The sequence below is a fragment of the Magnolia sinica genome, chromosome 19 (genome assembly GCF_029962835.1).
Source record: "Magnolia sinica isolate HGM2019 chromosome 19, MsV1, whole genome shotgun sequence".
Lineage (NCBI taxonomy): Eukaryota > Viridiplantae > Streptophyta > Magnoliopsida > Magnoliales > Magnoliaceae > Magnolia > Magnolia sinica.
The window spans coordinates 52,158,802-52,175,215 of NC_080591.1; the positions used below are offsets into that span (position 1 = coordinate 52,158,802).

At 37.8% G+C, this 16,414-nt stretch overlaps 1 long non-coding RNA gene across 2 annotated transcripts; it reads left to right on the forward strand.

The window, feature by feature from the left end:
* The first annotated feature begins 5,041 nt into the window (after positions 1-5,041).
* LOC131235295 (uncharacterized) lies at positions 5,042-9,932 on the forward strand. Of its 2 annotated transcripts, none has more exons than XR_009166043.1 (6): positions 5,042-5,452; positions 8,282-8,347; positions 8,511-8,568; positions 8,682-8,752; positions 8,861-9,255; positions 9,670-9,932. It is a non-coding gene; the product is annotated as an uncharacterized LOC131235295 (long non-coding RNA). The 2 variants fall into 2 exon arrangements; XR_009166042.1 differs by having other exon boundaries at positions 5,049-5,452; positions 8,861-8,968.
* The last annotated feature ends 6,482 nt before the right edge of the window (positions 9,933-16,414 follow it).

Genomic DNA, 16,414 nt, shown 5'->3' on the forward strand with positions numbered 1-16,414 from the left:
GTCATAGAGGCATGTAAAGAGATGCTTTGAATGAAGAGGTTCCTACAGAAACTTAGCCTGAAGCAGGAGCAGTACGTGGTCTATTGCGATAGTCAAAGTGCTATACAATTGAACAAGAATTCAAGTCAGCACTCCATGTCGAAGCACGGAGATTCAGTATCACTGGATCAGGGATACTTTAGAACAGAAGGTGTTACATCTTGAGAAGGTAAACACGGATGATAATAGGTCAGACATAATGAATAAGGCATTGCTCAAGGGCAAGTTTGAAGTTTGTAGAAACCTAGTTAGCTTGAAGAAGGTGAATTCCTCTTGAGTCGAAAAGGGGGAGATTTGATAGAGTTTTCCTCCTCAGTTCAGAGGAGAGGTAGTGCAGCTTATTGTAAATCGGATGCCTCAAATTTTACAATTACCGCACTGCTCGACCAGTCGAGGGACTGACTTGACCGGTCGAGGCTTGCTCGACGCAAAGTCCAACAAGTAATATTTTTTGGTGTCGAGCAGTCGAGGGTCAAGCTCAACCGGTTGAAGGGGTCCTTCGACTAGTCGAGGACCTGGCTCGACTAGTCGAGGGTTACGTAGATTCTGCGCCGATTTTGTGTGGACTGAGTAAATTTGAGACGGCTTTGCAGAGGTGCGAAAGGGGAGTTTCATAAATTATAAATAGGGGTCCTTAGGGTTATTCTCAGGTATGTTAAGGCTTCTTAAAATGATTCCATTAGGGCGTTTTCACGTTAAAGGTGAGAGAGAAAAGAGAGAGAGAGAGAGAGAGAGAGAGAGAGGAAGCTTGTAGAAGGGAGGATTTTGTTCGTAAAGGTGATCTACTATGCAGTCGACGTCTCAGCACTTCTACGTCCTTGTGATCGATGAGATCTCTCTGTTTTCATTATTCTCTTATTCTTCATCCACTCATATGCGAGTGAAGAAGGTTTGATCTAAGCAGTGTGTGCTTGTGATCAGTTGTAACGTTCTATTTCATAGTGAATTGTTGCTTTGGACTAGGTCCCGTGATTTTTACCTCTTGGAGGGTTTTCCACATAAGATCTCGTGTCGTGTAGTTTGTGCTTTGATTTATTTCATTGTTTTATTATATCCCATAATTCTAATATTTTGGGACGCGAGATCCTAAGTTTTTTTGTGCAACACTCTCAACACCTATCATTTTGAATAGTTTTTCCTTGACAATTACAAGTCTTGCAAACTACTCTTTTAAATTTTATTTATCAAATGTATAGTTAGAGAGGTTGGCTTGAGACTCATCCCCTTCAGATGTGGTAAAGAAAAGTATTTGTTGGCCTTTTCATGGGTTCCTCCTAGGTTTCATTTCACAAATCTTAAGATGTCTAATTAAATCACTCATTGCCCCACCTGTATTATTTATATATAAACTTTTACAATGTAGACATTTGATCTTCACAACACCCTGAATGGTGACTTCCTATAAATCTAGCTATAGAGATTATCTTTTCTTCATGGTTTTACTTTTTTCCAAATATTCAGTTACATTGTTTCCAATTATATCTTCTCCTTCCACATCAAGAGGAGAGATAATTGATACATCGGGACCATGGGTTTGGACACCTTGCTAGCTATCTATTCATTTAAAGAGAAGTGAGGTAAGAACATTTAAATACAAAACATGTTAAATCGTAAAGCAAATGTAAGGTACTCATTTTAATTATAAAATAGATGTGATGTTATGCAAACTAAGAAAGGAAACAACACTAACTAGGATAAGATAAAGAGTGTTATATGTTGTGGTCGATAATTTCATTGTCGAGTTTATTGTAACAGGCAGCCAAGTGCTTCTCCAGAAGTGTCAATCCAACCGCATTAACAATACCTGATCACGAGGGCCTATGGAGAAGAACATAATGAAAAATGAAAAAAAAATCTAAATATAATTAATACCCAAATAACAAAAAGACATAAATTCAAATAGCTACACATCTACTGAAAATAACTATACATCATAGGACAATTTCTTCTTCATTCCAATTTTTGTATTTACTTCTATTGATATAAAGCAAGCAATTCTTAAAAGGTGATATCCTAAGAACATATTTATGAATATACATGATCTATTGAAGTCAACAAATCATGCCGAGGATGGCCTACAGTGCGTGTTATCTGAAGGGTGAAGAGAACACGCTTTTTCGATCGCGGTGGTATGATTGTTGGGCCCTCTCCTCGTTCTGCTCATTGGCCTATTGGGATAGCAGCCTTCGGGCTTTGCCTGCCCTTTCTAATAAAGAATTCCGGCTCGGCTCGGTAAAGCGCTGGCAACAACAGAAAGGAAGGGGTCCATGTAGCTGCTGCGCCCGCCCACTGAGCAGCAGGTTCGGCATCTACTACAAAAGAGAGAATCCACTTTAGATAACCACGCTTCTGCCAGGCAGCGTGTGGAATGGCCGAGAGCGGACCTTTCCCTCTTTCATTGGCATATGACAGCAAAGTTCATTCTTTTGACAACATGCTTAATTGAAAATGGAGTGTTATGTGGCAAAAAAAATTAAAAAAAAAAATAAAAAATCAAATAACACTCCATTTTTTCAAATAATCCAAATCCGAATGACATCATAATTGATTATTTTCACCAAAAATTAAAGAAACTTCAAAAGGAGATATACCTACATGAGATTTCTTTCTATACAACATAAAGCTAATATAGAATAGAATATAAATGGGTGTAAAAGAAAGATTTAAAGAGAGCATAAACCTCATGATTGCACTTTTGGATCAAAAAGCCATAATGCTAACCCTAACCCTAGAGAATAGGAGAAAATCACCTTGAGAGAGAGAGAGAGAGAGAGAGAGAGAGAGAGAGATTTGAAAGAGAAAGAGAAATGGAGTGCGGCTAACGACACAATGCGGGAAACAAAAAGGGCTGGAGAAAATTGCCCTGAGAGAGAGAGAGAGAGAGAGAGAGAGAGAGAGTGGCACTACAAAAAAGTAGGCCTTTAGCCTCAATTTTTTAGCCTCATTTGAAAAAATGAAGGCTAAATGTGTTTTTTAACCTCGGTTGCTAAGGAAGTGAGGCTAAAAGCTTATTTTTCGCCTCAGTTGCTAGGTAACTGAGGCTAAAAGTCTACTTTTTAACCTCAGTTACATAGGAACTGAGGCGAAATGTCTACTTTTTAGCCTCAGTTGAAAAAATGGAGGCTAAATGTGTTTTTTAGCCTCGGTTGCTAAGGACCCAAGGCTAAAAGTTCATTTTTCGACTTGGTTTTTAGGGAACCGAGGCGAAATGTCTACTTTTTAGCCTCAGTTGCATAGGAACCGAGGTGAAAGGTCTAATTTTTAGCCTCAGTTGTATAGGAACTGAGGCGAAAAATTTACATTCTAGCCTCAATTGCATAGGAACCGAGGTGAAAAGTCTACTTTTTAGCCTCAGTTACATAGGAACCGAGGCGAAAGGTCTAATTTTTAGCCTCAGTTGCATAGGAACCGAGGCGAAAAATCTACATTTTAGCCTCAGTTGCATAGAAACCGAGGAAAAAAGTCTACTTTTTAGCCTCAGTTACATAGGAACCGAGGCAAAAGGTCTACTTTTTAGCTTCAATTACATAGAAACCGAGGCGAAAGGTCTACATTTTAGCCTCAGTTGCATAGGAACCAAGGCGAAAGGTCTACTTTTTAACCTCATTTGCATAGGAACCGAGGCAAAATGTCTACTTTTTAACCTTTTTTTCAATCTCAATTCCATAGGTACTGAGGCCAAAAGACTATTTTTTAGCCTCAGTTGCAGGAATGGAGGGCAAAACCCTACTTTTTAGCCTCCGTTACGAACCGAGGCCAAAACTCTACGTTTTTAGCCTCAGTTATGAACCGAGGCCAAAAGTCTACTTCATATAAAAAAAAGGTATTAATATTTCACAATTTTTACTCTTTTTCTTACAAGGGTAGCCGACTTCCCCGTGATCCAAACCGTTGATACGAAGGACCTCACTCTGGATAGCCCATTGGCTAACCATCCCCCATAAGAAAAAATGGTCTTCTATCTTCTATCCGTGGAATGTGGAATATTGCCATATTTTGTTTCTTACAAGGGTCAGGATCTCTCCATCCAAAGAATTTTTTAATTTATTGTCCATTTATAGTGGGGTCCTTATCTTCATCAGTTCGGATCACTGACCCATGTTCTTCACTTCCACAAGATGGAGTATGAACATACAAACATTTGTCCAGAGCATTGTATAATTTCACCCATTTAGTTCTTTTAAGTAAAAGTACAATGGTCCAGCCTCTCAACGACTCCTTGCTTTTATTTATATATATCTTTGCTAAGCCCACACACGTGTAAAACTCATCTAACGCACACGCCAGCAAATAAACCAACATGGCACATGATTGCAAAATCCAAGCCATTCATTGGAAGGGCACCATTATATAGATTCACTATCCCTGGAACCAAATCGGTCCACTAGACAGGTGGGCCACGATTGTAAAATCCAAGCCATTCATTGGAAGGGCACCATTAAAAGTCTGCCTTTTTACCTCGGTTAGTGAGCAACTGAGGCCAAAAGTCTCCATTTTGCTTCGGTTGGTAAGAAATTGAGGTTAAAAGTCTACCCTTTTGCCTCGGTTGGTAAGTAACCGAGGCTAAAAATCTAACCTTTTGCCTCAGTCGATGAGAAACTGAGGCCAAAAATCTGCTCTCAATCATTTATAATTTTTATACAAGAGTAGACCATTTATAATCAAATGGAATCAACCCATTTCTCATCGATTGTGAATGGTTCAGATCGTTCATACGCGCTCCTTTAGTCCACATGTTATGGAGCGAGTGCACATAAAACGTTGTACTTACGAGGGGCGCGGATCAGTGGTAATTCAATAAATAAGAGAAAAGGAGGGATGTGTTTGCAATCTATCAACATATATATACCAACAAACACGTGTCATTTCCGCGGCTAGAGTTTCAACTTCGTTGAGCGGAAGAGAAGAAAGGAGAGAAATGGCGTTGAAGGTATGTGGAATTTCTAATTTTTCTCTGTAAATTCCTTCCATTACCTCCAACGATGGAATTTCTAGCTTTGGATTTCAGTTTCTTCTACAGAGATCTTTCTCGATTTCTCTTTTCTCTTTCCGGTTTTGAATCTCTCTATTTGATTACTTACTCTACGAATCTCGCCCTACTCCATGTAGAAAACGTGGAGAAGAAATTCAGATCAGTTATTTTTTTAGATGAAGAAAATCTCGATCTGTTTGTTTTTTTTTTTTTTTTGGATCTCGAAGAGATGAAACCAATGTTGCATCGATTTTAGTGAAATTCCTTCAAATCTAAAGTAATTCCAGACATGCATAGATTAGAAGGGGGATATTGTTCTAGATCTTATCATGAATCGGGCATATTCTTCTTTGGAATCTCTTTAGGGGAAATTTTAACTTCGTTAGACTGCGGACCGAAGTTAGATCTGATGAGAAAGTGTTGAAATCCTGCCGATTTCTGGTAAGATCTTAGGCCTCAAAGTTCTCCTATCTTTGATTTGTTTTGTACGGATGTTTGGATCTTGTCATCGTTTGGAAATTGGTATTCAGAGCAGAAAGCATTAGAATTGTCCAATCTGAAGTAAATGGCCATGATATGTCCAGTAGAAATGCATGCAAACGCAAGGATGCATCATAGATGTAGGATCAATGTGACATACATTTCGATAACAGGTTACTTAAATTTTCAATTCAAGCTTATGTTTGGATTAGCATGACTAATGATTTGATACATTTGGATGGAAACATGAAGATGAAAAACGAAGCAAGTTACTAGATTTTAACAGAAATTATTTAGAAGTAATATTATATTGAGATTCTCAGCAAGATTTTCCTGATAATATTGGTTAGTGGTGGAAATCCTACAAACGATTCATGGTTTCCCTCTCTTTTCTTTTCACATTTTCCTTCTCTTTTCTTGTTTGAATTTGTGATCCAGTTGTATTTGAAGTTCTCCACCTTGAATGGACTGAAAATGCTGAGGAATCTCAGCCTCTCGGGCAATTCTTTCATCGGTCGCCTCATCCCTACCATGGAACGATTACTTCTCTGCAGCATTTGGATCTGTAGGAAACCAGTTCTATGGTCCAATCCCAGCCCGGCTCATGGAGCTCTAGGGAATCTTTTATGCAGATATTTCAGAACTTGGAAATATTGGATGTGAGTCAAAATCAGATCAGAGGGAAGCTTCCTTCGTTTCATCCATTGCTATCCCTTCGGGTTTTGTGGGTTGGTAACAATCTGCTAGATGGATCTATACCACCTGAGCTCTTTGGGAGTTCCATGCAGCTGGAAGAACTGGATCTCAACAGCAATGGATTTTCGGGTAAGGAAATTGCCGATGATTTTAAGTGCATACACATTATCTTTAATCTACACATCCTTGTTTTGCACAAAGTTTCTGTGGAAAGTAATGCATTGGTTGTATTATGCTTTAGTGGCCTTTTTTTTTTTGTCAATTATTTGAATTTGAATTTTTGAATCCAACTTGTGGAGCATGTTTTCTGTATGACAATTTTTTGTTGTATGAGAATCCAAGTAAATTCTTGATGTCTGCTCGTAACTTCAATTTTATTGCATTGGGTTTGGGTGGGTGGACTATTATGAGTTGATGTCAGCTTTTAAATTTCCAATGCAAATTTTCATGGTGTTTGAGTTGCTGGCATTACGTTGATTCATTTTCTGACAAGAAACTGTATGAGATGTTTTGTAATGGAAAATTTTTTCGCTTCTGTTTTCGTATTTTGTAGATACGTAGGGCATTGGCTTACATTCATGGTAATGTTGGAGTATCATACTTGCCATGCGGGCCATGCCTCACTTCAGGGTTTTTTTTTTTTTTTTTTTTTTTAAGGATGAAAGTGAAATATAGAATCAAATGCATATTGAATAATTCTTTATCAATGAAAGTGATTTAAAAAAATAACTAGAGGGAAACTCACTTCTGACATAGTACCCTGCCTTGGCGACAACTCTTTTGATAAAGACATCGCTTGAACTGAAACCCTTTCCCTGCACATAGTAGTATCATGATCATAATTATAGGGTCCTAGTCATGCATATCATTCCATTGGCAACAACTGCTACTTAAGATGTATTGCAGTATGAGATTTAAAAAAACATACCTGCAGGGCTAGAGGAGCCTTGAAAATCACTGTCTGTGACATCGGGATCTTTAAAATAATAAGAAACCTATAAAGTTTACAAGGCAACACAAAAGATCAACTCTAAGATATTTAAAGGGGAAAAAATATCATCTAGATGAGCAAGATCTACATGATTCTGGAAGATAAAAGCATCAAGCAATCTTGATTGGGTGAGCATTTGCAATTCCACTTAGTTGCATATCTAAAGTTCCAAATTCATCCTTAGAAAATCAGTGTGAGGAATTAAATTGACAGCAAACTAAACCCATGAAATTGGTTCGAAAATAGTAATTTCTTGATTCAATGTGTTTATCAGTTGTGTATTCAAACACAGTCTCAGTAGAGTCGATATTTCAATTTGAATTGACAGGGAACTAAACTTAGCACATTAGTTACAATTTTCTCATTTATAGATTAGATGAGCGTTTGCAATTCAAATCATTTGTGTATCCATACATAGCCTTACAGAATCATTTGCGTATCCAATCACCTTGGATAAGCTAGAATTGGTAGCTTAGTTTGTTTGTTTGATGTACTAGTTTCCATCTTATTCTGGATTATCATTAATGTGTTATTTGAGGCACTAGTATTCATGTTAGTCTTAAATGTCATGTGCTTCTTCTCATTTCACATTAGACTACTTTTGGTTTCTCTTTATTCAATTTACAGGAAATATAATATTATGAGGCTTACTTCACATGTAATGTTGTACCCACCATCCATGTAATAGATTTCATTGTGTTTCTTTACATCAATGTAATAGATTTCATTGTGTTTCTTTTTCTCTGTCATTTAATATACTTTAGTTTTTTAAATGTAACAATCTAATATGTCATTTAATATTTTTCTACTTGGGATTTTAGAAAGCCCCCAGTTCTGCCCAAAACTTGACTCGTCAGGTTGATTTGTTGTGCTTTTAACTGACTCATGAAGTTTCGTGAGCGTTATACCTATTGTTGTTTCCCCTTTTTATCAAATCATACATTTCATTCTTCATATTTTACTATCTAAATCATTAGCTTTGCTTTCTGTATTGTATTGTTTTCCATTTTTAGTTGTTTCCATCTCAAATTAAAAATAAATAAATAAATAAAGAAGAAAAGAGAAGCCCTTCTTCTCATGGCAGCTAGAATCATATGTATCAGGTTGAGACGGTCCTTCGAGAGCATCCTAATCCGTCTTAAGTGGAGAAGGTGAAACTAATCCTTGGGGTAACTTTCTCCTTTTCAATACTCATCCATACCATAATTCCCTGTTGCTTTATTAATGGTCTCACACATTGGATTTAAAAAATCAGATATTCAAGATCATATCTTTTGCAATTGATGTGATATTATTATTATTATTATTATTATTATTATTATTATTAAATAGGAGCATGAAAAAGAACTTAGCGAAGCACTTGAGAAGGTTGTTGGTGTATTAGACGATGGTGAGTCAGGGACGTTATAATATGCTTATCTCAATTTTCAATCATTGTTTTTTAATAGGAATTGCATGATCCTCAACTCAATGATAGTCAGTATCCTTTTGTTTTTTTAATAGGAATCGCATTGATTTGCAAGGTGATTATAGCTGAAATAGTCGATACATGGGGCTGTTGGACACTTTGATGTGTAAGTATTTCTGATGTAGATAGGCAACATCCTTTGTTTCCTATGAGTGATGCAAACTGTAGGATGTTTTTTTATGTTGATAGATGCTAACTCCTTTTTGTACTACAGCCCTGTTTGATAGGCTGTGTCAAAGATGATTGGGTTTCTGTACCTCTGTTATGTGGGTAAGAGCAATTGGAGTCTTATGGAATGGATCAGTTGTACCTCTGTTATGTGGTACACTCTGGATCTTAAATCATTTATATTGTCTATGGTTTTTATGCTCTTTTCAGTTTCTTGATCATGTAACCTAAAACTATTTGAGAGTTGTTTGTGTTTAGGAGTGTAAGATCATATATCATGTAATGTCAGTGGTGGTCTCTTTATACTTTATATCATATGCATTTGGTCTCAAGATCCTGGTAACTCTTTCTGTGAGTAGTTTTGGACTTGGGCAATTCTGAAGAATACCTCTCGAGTTTTGGTCCTGAGCAATTCTGAACAATACCTCACGAAATATACATGTAGGTTATACTAGTTCTATTCCGCCCGATCTCAGGCATGCAGAGCTAAAACAGATGACTCTTTGCCATTCATAGATAAACTTCATATAATCCATATCTACTGTAAGCAACTTCCCGTTGATATAATTATGACTGGACCAAGGTTCTAAAACATGAACTTGACTCTCTGTAGCCCCAATCCGAGGTCATCAACTTCAACATGGACAACTGTCTAATTATTTAATTGAGGTTTTCCAATTTTGAAAATGATTATGCTGTAATTGAGGCCCTGTACGAATATTTTTCAGCTCTTATTGAGCCATGGGATGGACCTGCACTTATATCATGTGAAGTTTGTGCTGGAACTGCTTCATGCTTTAATGATTCTGCATGTGACATGAGTATTTTGAACTTATATTTATTGTATAAATGCAGTTACTGATGGCCGCCATCCTGGAGCGACATTGGACCGAAATGGATTGCGCCCCAGTCGCTTTTACATTACACATAGTGGACACGTGATCATGGCCAGTGAGGTTGGTGTTGGAGACATCTTGCCAGAAGATGTGGCTAGGAAAGGAAGACATCTGATCGGTCCAAAGGGACCTTACTGAAACAGTTCATGTGGAAGGCTAGGAAAGGAATACATTTGTAGTTTGTTTTTAAAACTTTAAATAGACCATTAATTGTTTTGTTGATATTGTGCTGATTGTTGTCTTGATGAATGTTAAATGGGTGAAATATGCACAGGGTCAATCGTTTGTTGATTATGATATTGTTAGCTTTAGTTGATAGAGAAATGAGGTCAAAAACCGAATTTAGCCTCGGTTGATGCCAAAAGAGGCTAAATCCATCTTTAGTCTCGGTTTTGCCTCAGTTATATAAACTGAGACTACAACTCCCGTAGCTAAAGGCTTTAGCCTCGGTTGTTGACAATTGAGGTTAAAAATAGTTTTAGCTTCGGTTGGAGGCAACTGAGGCTAAATCCAAATTTAGCCTCAGTTGGAAACAATGGAGGCTAAAATTTTGATTTAGCCTCGTTTCGAAAAAACTGAAGCTAAAAAGGTTCTTTTAGCCTCACTTGAAGAACTGAGGCTATAAAATTCATTTTAGCCTCGATTGTTAAAACTGAGGCTAAAGCCTTTAGCCACGGGGGTTTCAACCTCGGTTTGGATAACTGAGGCAAAACTGAAGCTAAAGGCTTTAGCCTCAGTTTTTAACCTTTTTAACCACAGTTTTGAACCCTAGGCTAAAACCCCCTTTTCTTGTAGTGGTATAAGAATAATGTTTGAGGGGTTGTATGTGGAAAACCACCTTTTGGGATTTTTTGAGGAGACTCGAAGAGTCGGATTCGGTAGTGACCCCTCAAGTACCGGTACTGGTTAGTGCTATGAGCCCCACTATTATGTATATGTTTTATCTACTCCATCCATCCACTTTACTACATATTTTTAGTGCATGAACCAAATAATGAGATAGATCCAAATCTCAGGTGGACCACACCATGGGACATAGTGGTGATTGAATGCCTATCATTAAAATTTGTTTGGGGGCTACAATGGTTCTGGATCTAATTGATATTTGTGTTTTCCCTTCATCCAAGTTCGTGTGACCTAATCAACAGGTTCGATGGAAAATAAATGTTACGGTGGGCCCCAAAAAGTTTTTAATGATGGGCATTCAATCACTATTATGTCCTTTATAAACTCATATTTGTCTCATTTTTTGGATTATTTCCAAAAATGATGTCGTGAAGTGAATGGATGAAGTGGATAAAAGATATACATCAAGGTAAGGCCCATGCAACTTTTCAAGCACTGACCCAACTAAATGGAAGTTCGCTTGAAGGACTAGTTCCCTATGATTTTTTTATGGGGCCCCACCTAAATGTATGTGTTGCATATCCATGCTGTCTATCCATTTTTCCATATCATTTTAGGACATGGGCCCAAAAAGAAGCAGTTCCAAATCTCAGGTGGGCCATACCACAGAAAATAGTGATCATTGAACAACCACCATTACAACTTTCCTAGGGTTTACGTCATGTTTATTCACCATCCAAACAATTAATAATGTCACATAGACATCTATAAAGGTATTGACCATGAAATACTTTGTGTGGGCCACAAAAGTTTTGGATCGTGCTGATATTAACACTATGATGATTTCAATGGTGATCATTCAATGATCAATGTTTCATGTGGCGGTATGGCCCAGCTGATATTTGGATCTACTTCATTTTTTAGCCTACACCATAAAATGAGTTGGAAAAATGGATGGGCGGTGTAGATATGCATCACGTACATTGAGGTGGGCCCCACCATAGGAAAATAATATTTATACGAAACTTTTGTTATCCAACAAGTTTGGATCCTATGTTGGGGTCTACCAGATGTTTGGATCTTCCTTATTTCTGGTCTTGTACTCTAAAATGAGCTGGAAATTATGATGGACGGCTGGATAAAACAAATATCATGGTGGGGCCCAAAGCTTTGACACTGGGTAGGTGACGGGTGTTGAGGTCACCAGCCAATTCAAATCCCGCTTTAGCACTGAGTAAACTTTGTGGGCCCATGTTTGTATATATGTATTGTCCTCCGACTTGATCCAACTCCAAAGCACAAGTAAACCAAACCACAGAAACGATTCTGCATTCATGTATATGTATTATTTATTATCCCCATCGTCATGTACATGTATTATTAACACCGTCCATCCATTTTTACATATCATTTAAAGACATGATTCCAAAATTGAATTATATCCAAAGCTCAAGTGGATCACACTACAGGAACAGTGTGCATACAATTTTCAAGCCAAATCAAACCGAGCTGAATAAAGCCTAGCCAATATTGCCCTAATTTGAGCTTGGTTTGATTTTATAAATGAGCTTGACTCGGCTTAGTTTGGTTCGAACTTCTATTTAAACCATGTGGAGCTTTTTCAAACCAACCTACCTGAACCTTTGAGCTGGCTTGGTTTATGTCCAGCTCTTAAGACAGAGGGGCATAAATAAATAAAAATGTTAAAAAAAGGATCTTTATTTTATCTTTACGAGGGTTACAAGGAATTTTAACATTTTACTGGGAGTTTTGAGCTAAAGATGGAAAAGAATATATGAATTGAGTGAAAAGACATTCCTACTCTCGCCGTGTATGATGTACCATGTGTGTCCACTGTTTATGCAACGCAACCTACACGTGAAATTTAGATTCATTCCATGATCCTAACCTTGGGTTCGTGGACATTTGTTTCTCCAGATTTTCACCGTCGATTATTTTTCATTTCTACTATCCATTTGATAACTGTTGTTTTAAAGGCTGATAATCAGATGTCCAGGATTATCCAATCTATGTGTATCTTGAAGCATTTGCCATCCACAGTAAATCCCACTAGATTGACGGTCTAGATTGGTACAAAACCCTGTAATGAATGTTTACAGTGCAGGATGGCCATCCCATGTTGAACTGTCAGCGGATTAAATAACCCCCCATTAATCTAACATTTTGTTATGATTGCTATGTACCCCATCAGTATAGTGGGCCCCACAAATGGGACAGTCTGGATTGTGTACGCCTAATGCCTGCCTGGGTATATCCCACCATTCTCTTCCACTATCTTCTTCCATGAAGTGCATGCAAATGCATTGAGTGGTGGTATGGCTGATTACCTTCGAAACCTATGTGCGTGCGATAACTTCCAATCTTTCATATGGATGTGGCATCCAACCCTTCCAATAGGTTGACCCCAACATGAAGATGACCTATAACAAAATTCAACCCCATATACTGATCAGGTTGGCCATACTACCGAAAACTATGATAGCCATTGATAAATGGAAAAATATAAATCTGGTCCACTCAATGAGTAGAATGTGGCTGATTTTTATAAGGCAATCTTCATGGAGGGGCCAACCTATTGAACCAGTTGGATGCTGCATGCACATGAAAGGTTGGAAGTAATCCGCTGATGGACTGTAATTTGTGGTCCAGGCAGTTGGACTTACGCCCTATCATTGGAAGTTATCCCGCGTTTAGGATCATCGTTCAATCTATCCGTTGCCACTGTGTGGATCACCGTACTCACCCAGTGCATTGATCATCACGGAACAGTAATGTCCTCATGCATCGCAATCTGAACAGTACAACTGAGCCCATGGTTCGGTCATCCAAGCCGTTGATCTGATAGGCCCCACCATGGAGGCACAATGCTCCAATTTAGGCCTTTAATCCAAACCATTCTCCGCATAGAAAAAATTTCTTAGCCGTCGCTGCATAGGCGACTGGATCTTCAAATCTAGAAGATTTTCCGCACATCCCCTGCAGATCGCAGGGCCCATGGAATCAAATGATCTGGATCACTAGAAAGTGGGCCCCACTGACCTGTAATTGGTGCATTAGGACACTCGTCACACTATTCAAGTCCTGACTCACCATGACCCTACAATACCCATCTCAAATAACTTCTCTCAGCATTCATAAGGCCATTTACACAGGTACATCCATATGTGAAAAGAGTTCCATACACTGGGGGAGTGTGATGAATGATACTCGGGCACTTAGAAATTGCATATTCGTTAAACATGTAGTAAAATTAAACCGTTCAAATTATGTTAATTAGTTTAGATATATCACGATCCAGAAAATAATCTTAATTCCATTATCCAAATATCGGATTCATTGGCATTTATTGGATGGTTAAAAGTGAAAAATATCCATTGGCCCTATTTCCACAAACAAGTCTATGAATCAAAGGTTAGGATTGATCAACTAATCTGATCTTAAGGTAGTGACTCCAAGACCGTGGAATGCACAATCTAGTTGGTGTACAATGTCTGAATGCCTGCGTATCAAGCGGCATACGTATCCTACGCATCACATAACTCCTTTTGCCAGCCAAACGCCACCCCACCAGCCGTCTAGAAAATTGAAATCTCCCAACCTAGAGCTATTAAGATCATTCATGGGTTCTTTTATTGTTAGGGTAGTCATTTGATACTCTGGCATGGTACGATGGTTGATATGCAGGTGCTTAGGAATTGTATCCCTGCAATATATCAACTCATTTAAACTATCCAAATCGTGGGATCCAATGTCTATGGGTCGCTTTCCAAAATTAAGATTGGTTCAACGATCCTAACTTCTGATTATTGAGCATTGTTATTGAATTTGGAGCATCTATTATTTTTCATTTCTACCGTCCATTAAGATCCACCATCAATCATCAAGGAAATCAGGTGTATAAACCATATAGACTGGGACCTCTAGTTTAAGTTTACAATATGCCACGTATGCAGTTTCTTAATGCGTGCATATCCACATCACACTGTAGGAAAGTATTTAAGTTTTGTTTTTTATTGTTATTATGATTATTATTAAGGGAGTTGTTTGATACTCTGGCAGAATGTGATGGTTGATACACAGGCACTCAAAACTTGTACACATTGCTTATATTAATTCAAATTAAACTGTCCAAATTGTGGGACCGTATCCACCGTCACAATCTGCAAGAGCATCAAAGTTTTCTCTTGCAGTTATTATTATTATTATTATTATTATTATTATTATTATTATTATTACTATTATTGTGAGAAAAGATTCCATGTGGTCGACCTCATGGGAGTCTTCCCATCAGGTTGAGCTTTGTGGGCCCAACTGTGATATGTGACAGACATCCATCCCATTAATCAGATGCATCCTTTTATGTTGTACCTTAGATATAAAAATCAGGCCAATGCACGACTTAGGTTGAGAGTAGATAAATGCCCATTGAAACCTTCGCGATTGTTTATATGGCTCCTGAGATGTGGTTCAGACATCCGGCCCATCCATTGTTTGTGTTCCAGTTAGACGAGTGGTCACATTAAGTTCCAGCCATATAAAAAACTTAGGTGGGCCCCACCAAGTGGTTAGGTATAATTTCACATGGTTTTCGATAATATGGCCCACTTAAGTTCCTAATACCGCTGATTTTTTTAGATATCTCCTAACCTAGAGGGGACCCACCAAATGCACAGCTTGATGTCCAACATATATCACAGTGGGGCCCATAGTACTCAGCCTCATGGAAAGCTACATGGGTCGACCTTATAGCACCATTTCCTTTTATTATTATTATTATTATTATTATTATTATTATTATTATTGAATGCATGTATTAAATGTGATCTTAAAAAAAGAAACTAAGGAAAGCCATTTACTCTCCCCACCATCCGTAACATCTGGCTTCATTTTCCTATGCGGGCCCTTCATTGCTCCCACCTCACTGAGTTATATAAAGGGTCTCTTGGGATCTAAATAGCTGTACAAAAGTAATAAGGGATTTTCATTATTGAAAAATTAAATCCATCCAAGTATCTTAAGTTGGTATTTGTGTACTTGAAAATCACTTCGCAATTACTCAGATTTTGAGTACGGAGAAAAGAGGCTACAATTTTTTTTATCCTTTTTAAAATTATGATTATTATATAGGAAATTACTTTTCAGAATTTTACAACCGAAAATGAACTGAACTAGCTCAATTAACTCGATTAGTTCAGCTTGGATGAGCTCAATTCCAAGTTGGGTTCAGGCCTAGCCTTGCTGATTTTTTTTTATTTTTTTTCAACTTGGAAGAATTTCGAGCTGAGCTTGAGCTGGCTTAAGTTCGACCCGACTCAGCTCGAAACTCGGCCTGAATTTGACTTGGTTCGGCTAGGCTCAACTCAATTCAGCTCGAGTTATAATTTAATTATAATATATATAACTTAATTAATTTATTATATTTTTTATTATATATAATATAAAAAAGAGCTTGTACGTGTAAAAACTTGAAAGGAAATGCTCAACTTGAAAGTTTGAACTGAAACTGAGCTCGAAAGCCCAAGCTTGATCAAGTTAACCTGAGCTACTGACCATATTAAGCCAAGCTAGCCAATCTAGCTTAAGAATCGAGACTAGTTCAACTTGAGCTAAGATAGGCTGCTACCCAAACCGAGCCGATCTGTGCTAAGCTAGACTCGGTTTAGCTGGTGTACAGCTCTAATAAAAATCTTCCGGCAAACATAATTAGGAAAGACAAAAACTTCGATAATATGGCAGTGTGTGATAAATGATACACAAGTAATTAAAAAATATTTACAAATTACCTATGTAGCATGTGTAATTCAAACTAAACTTGACGCAGGGGAGGACGTGAGGTC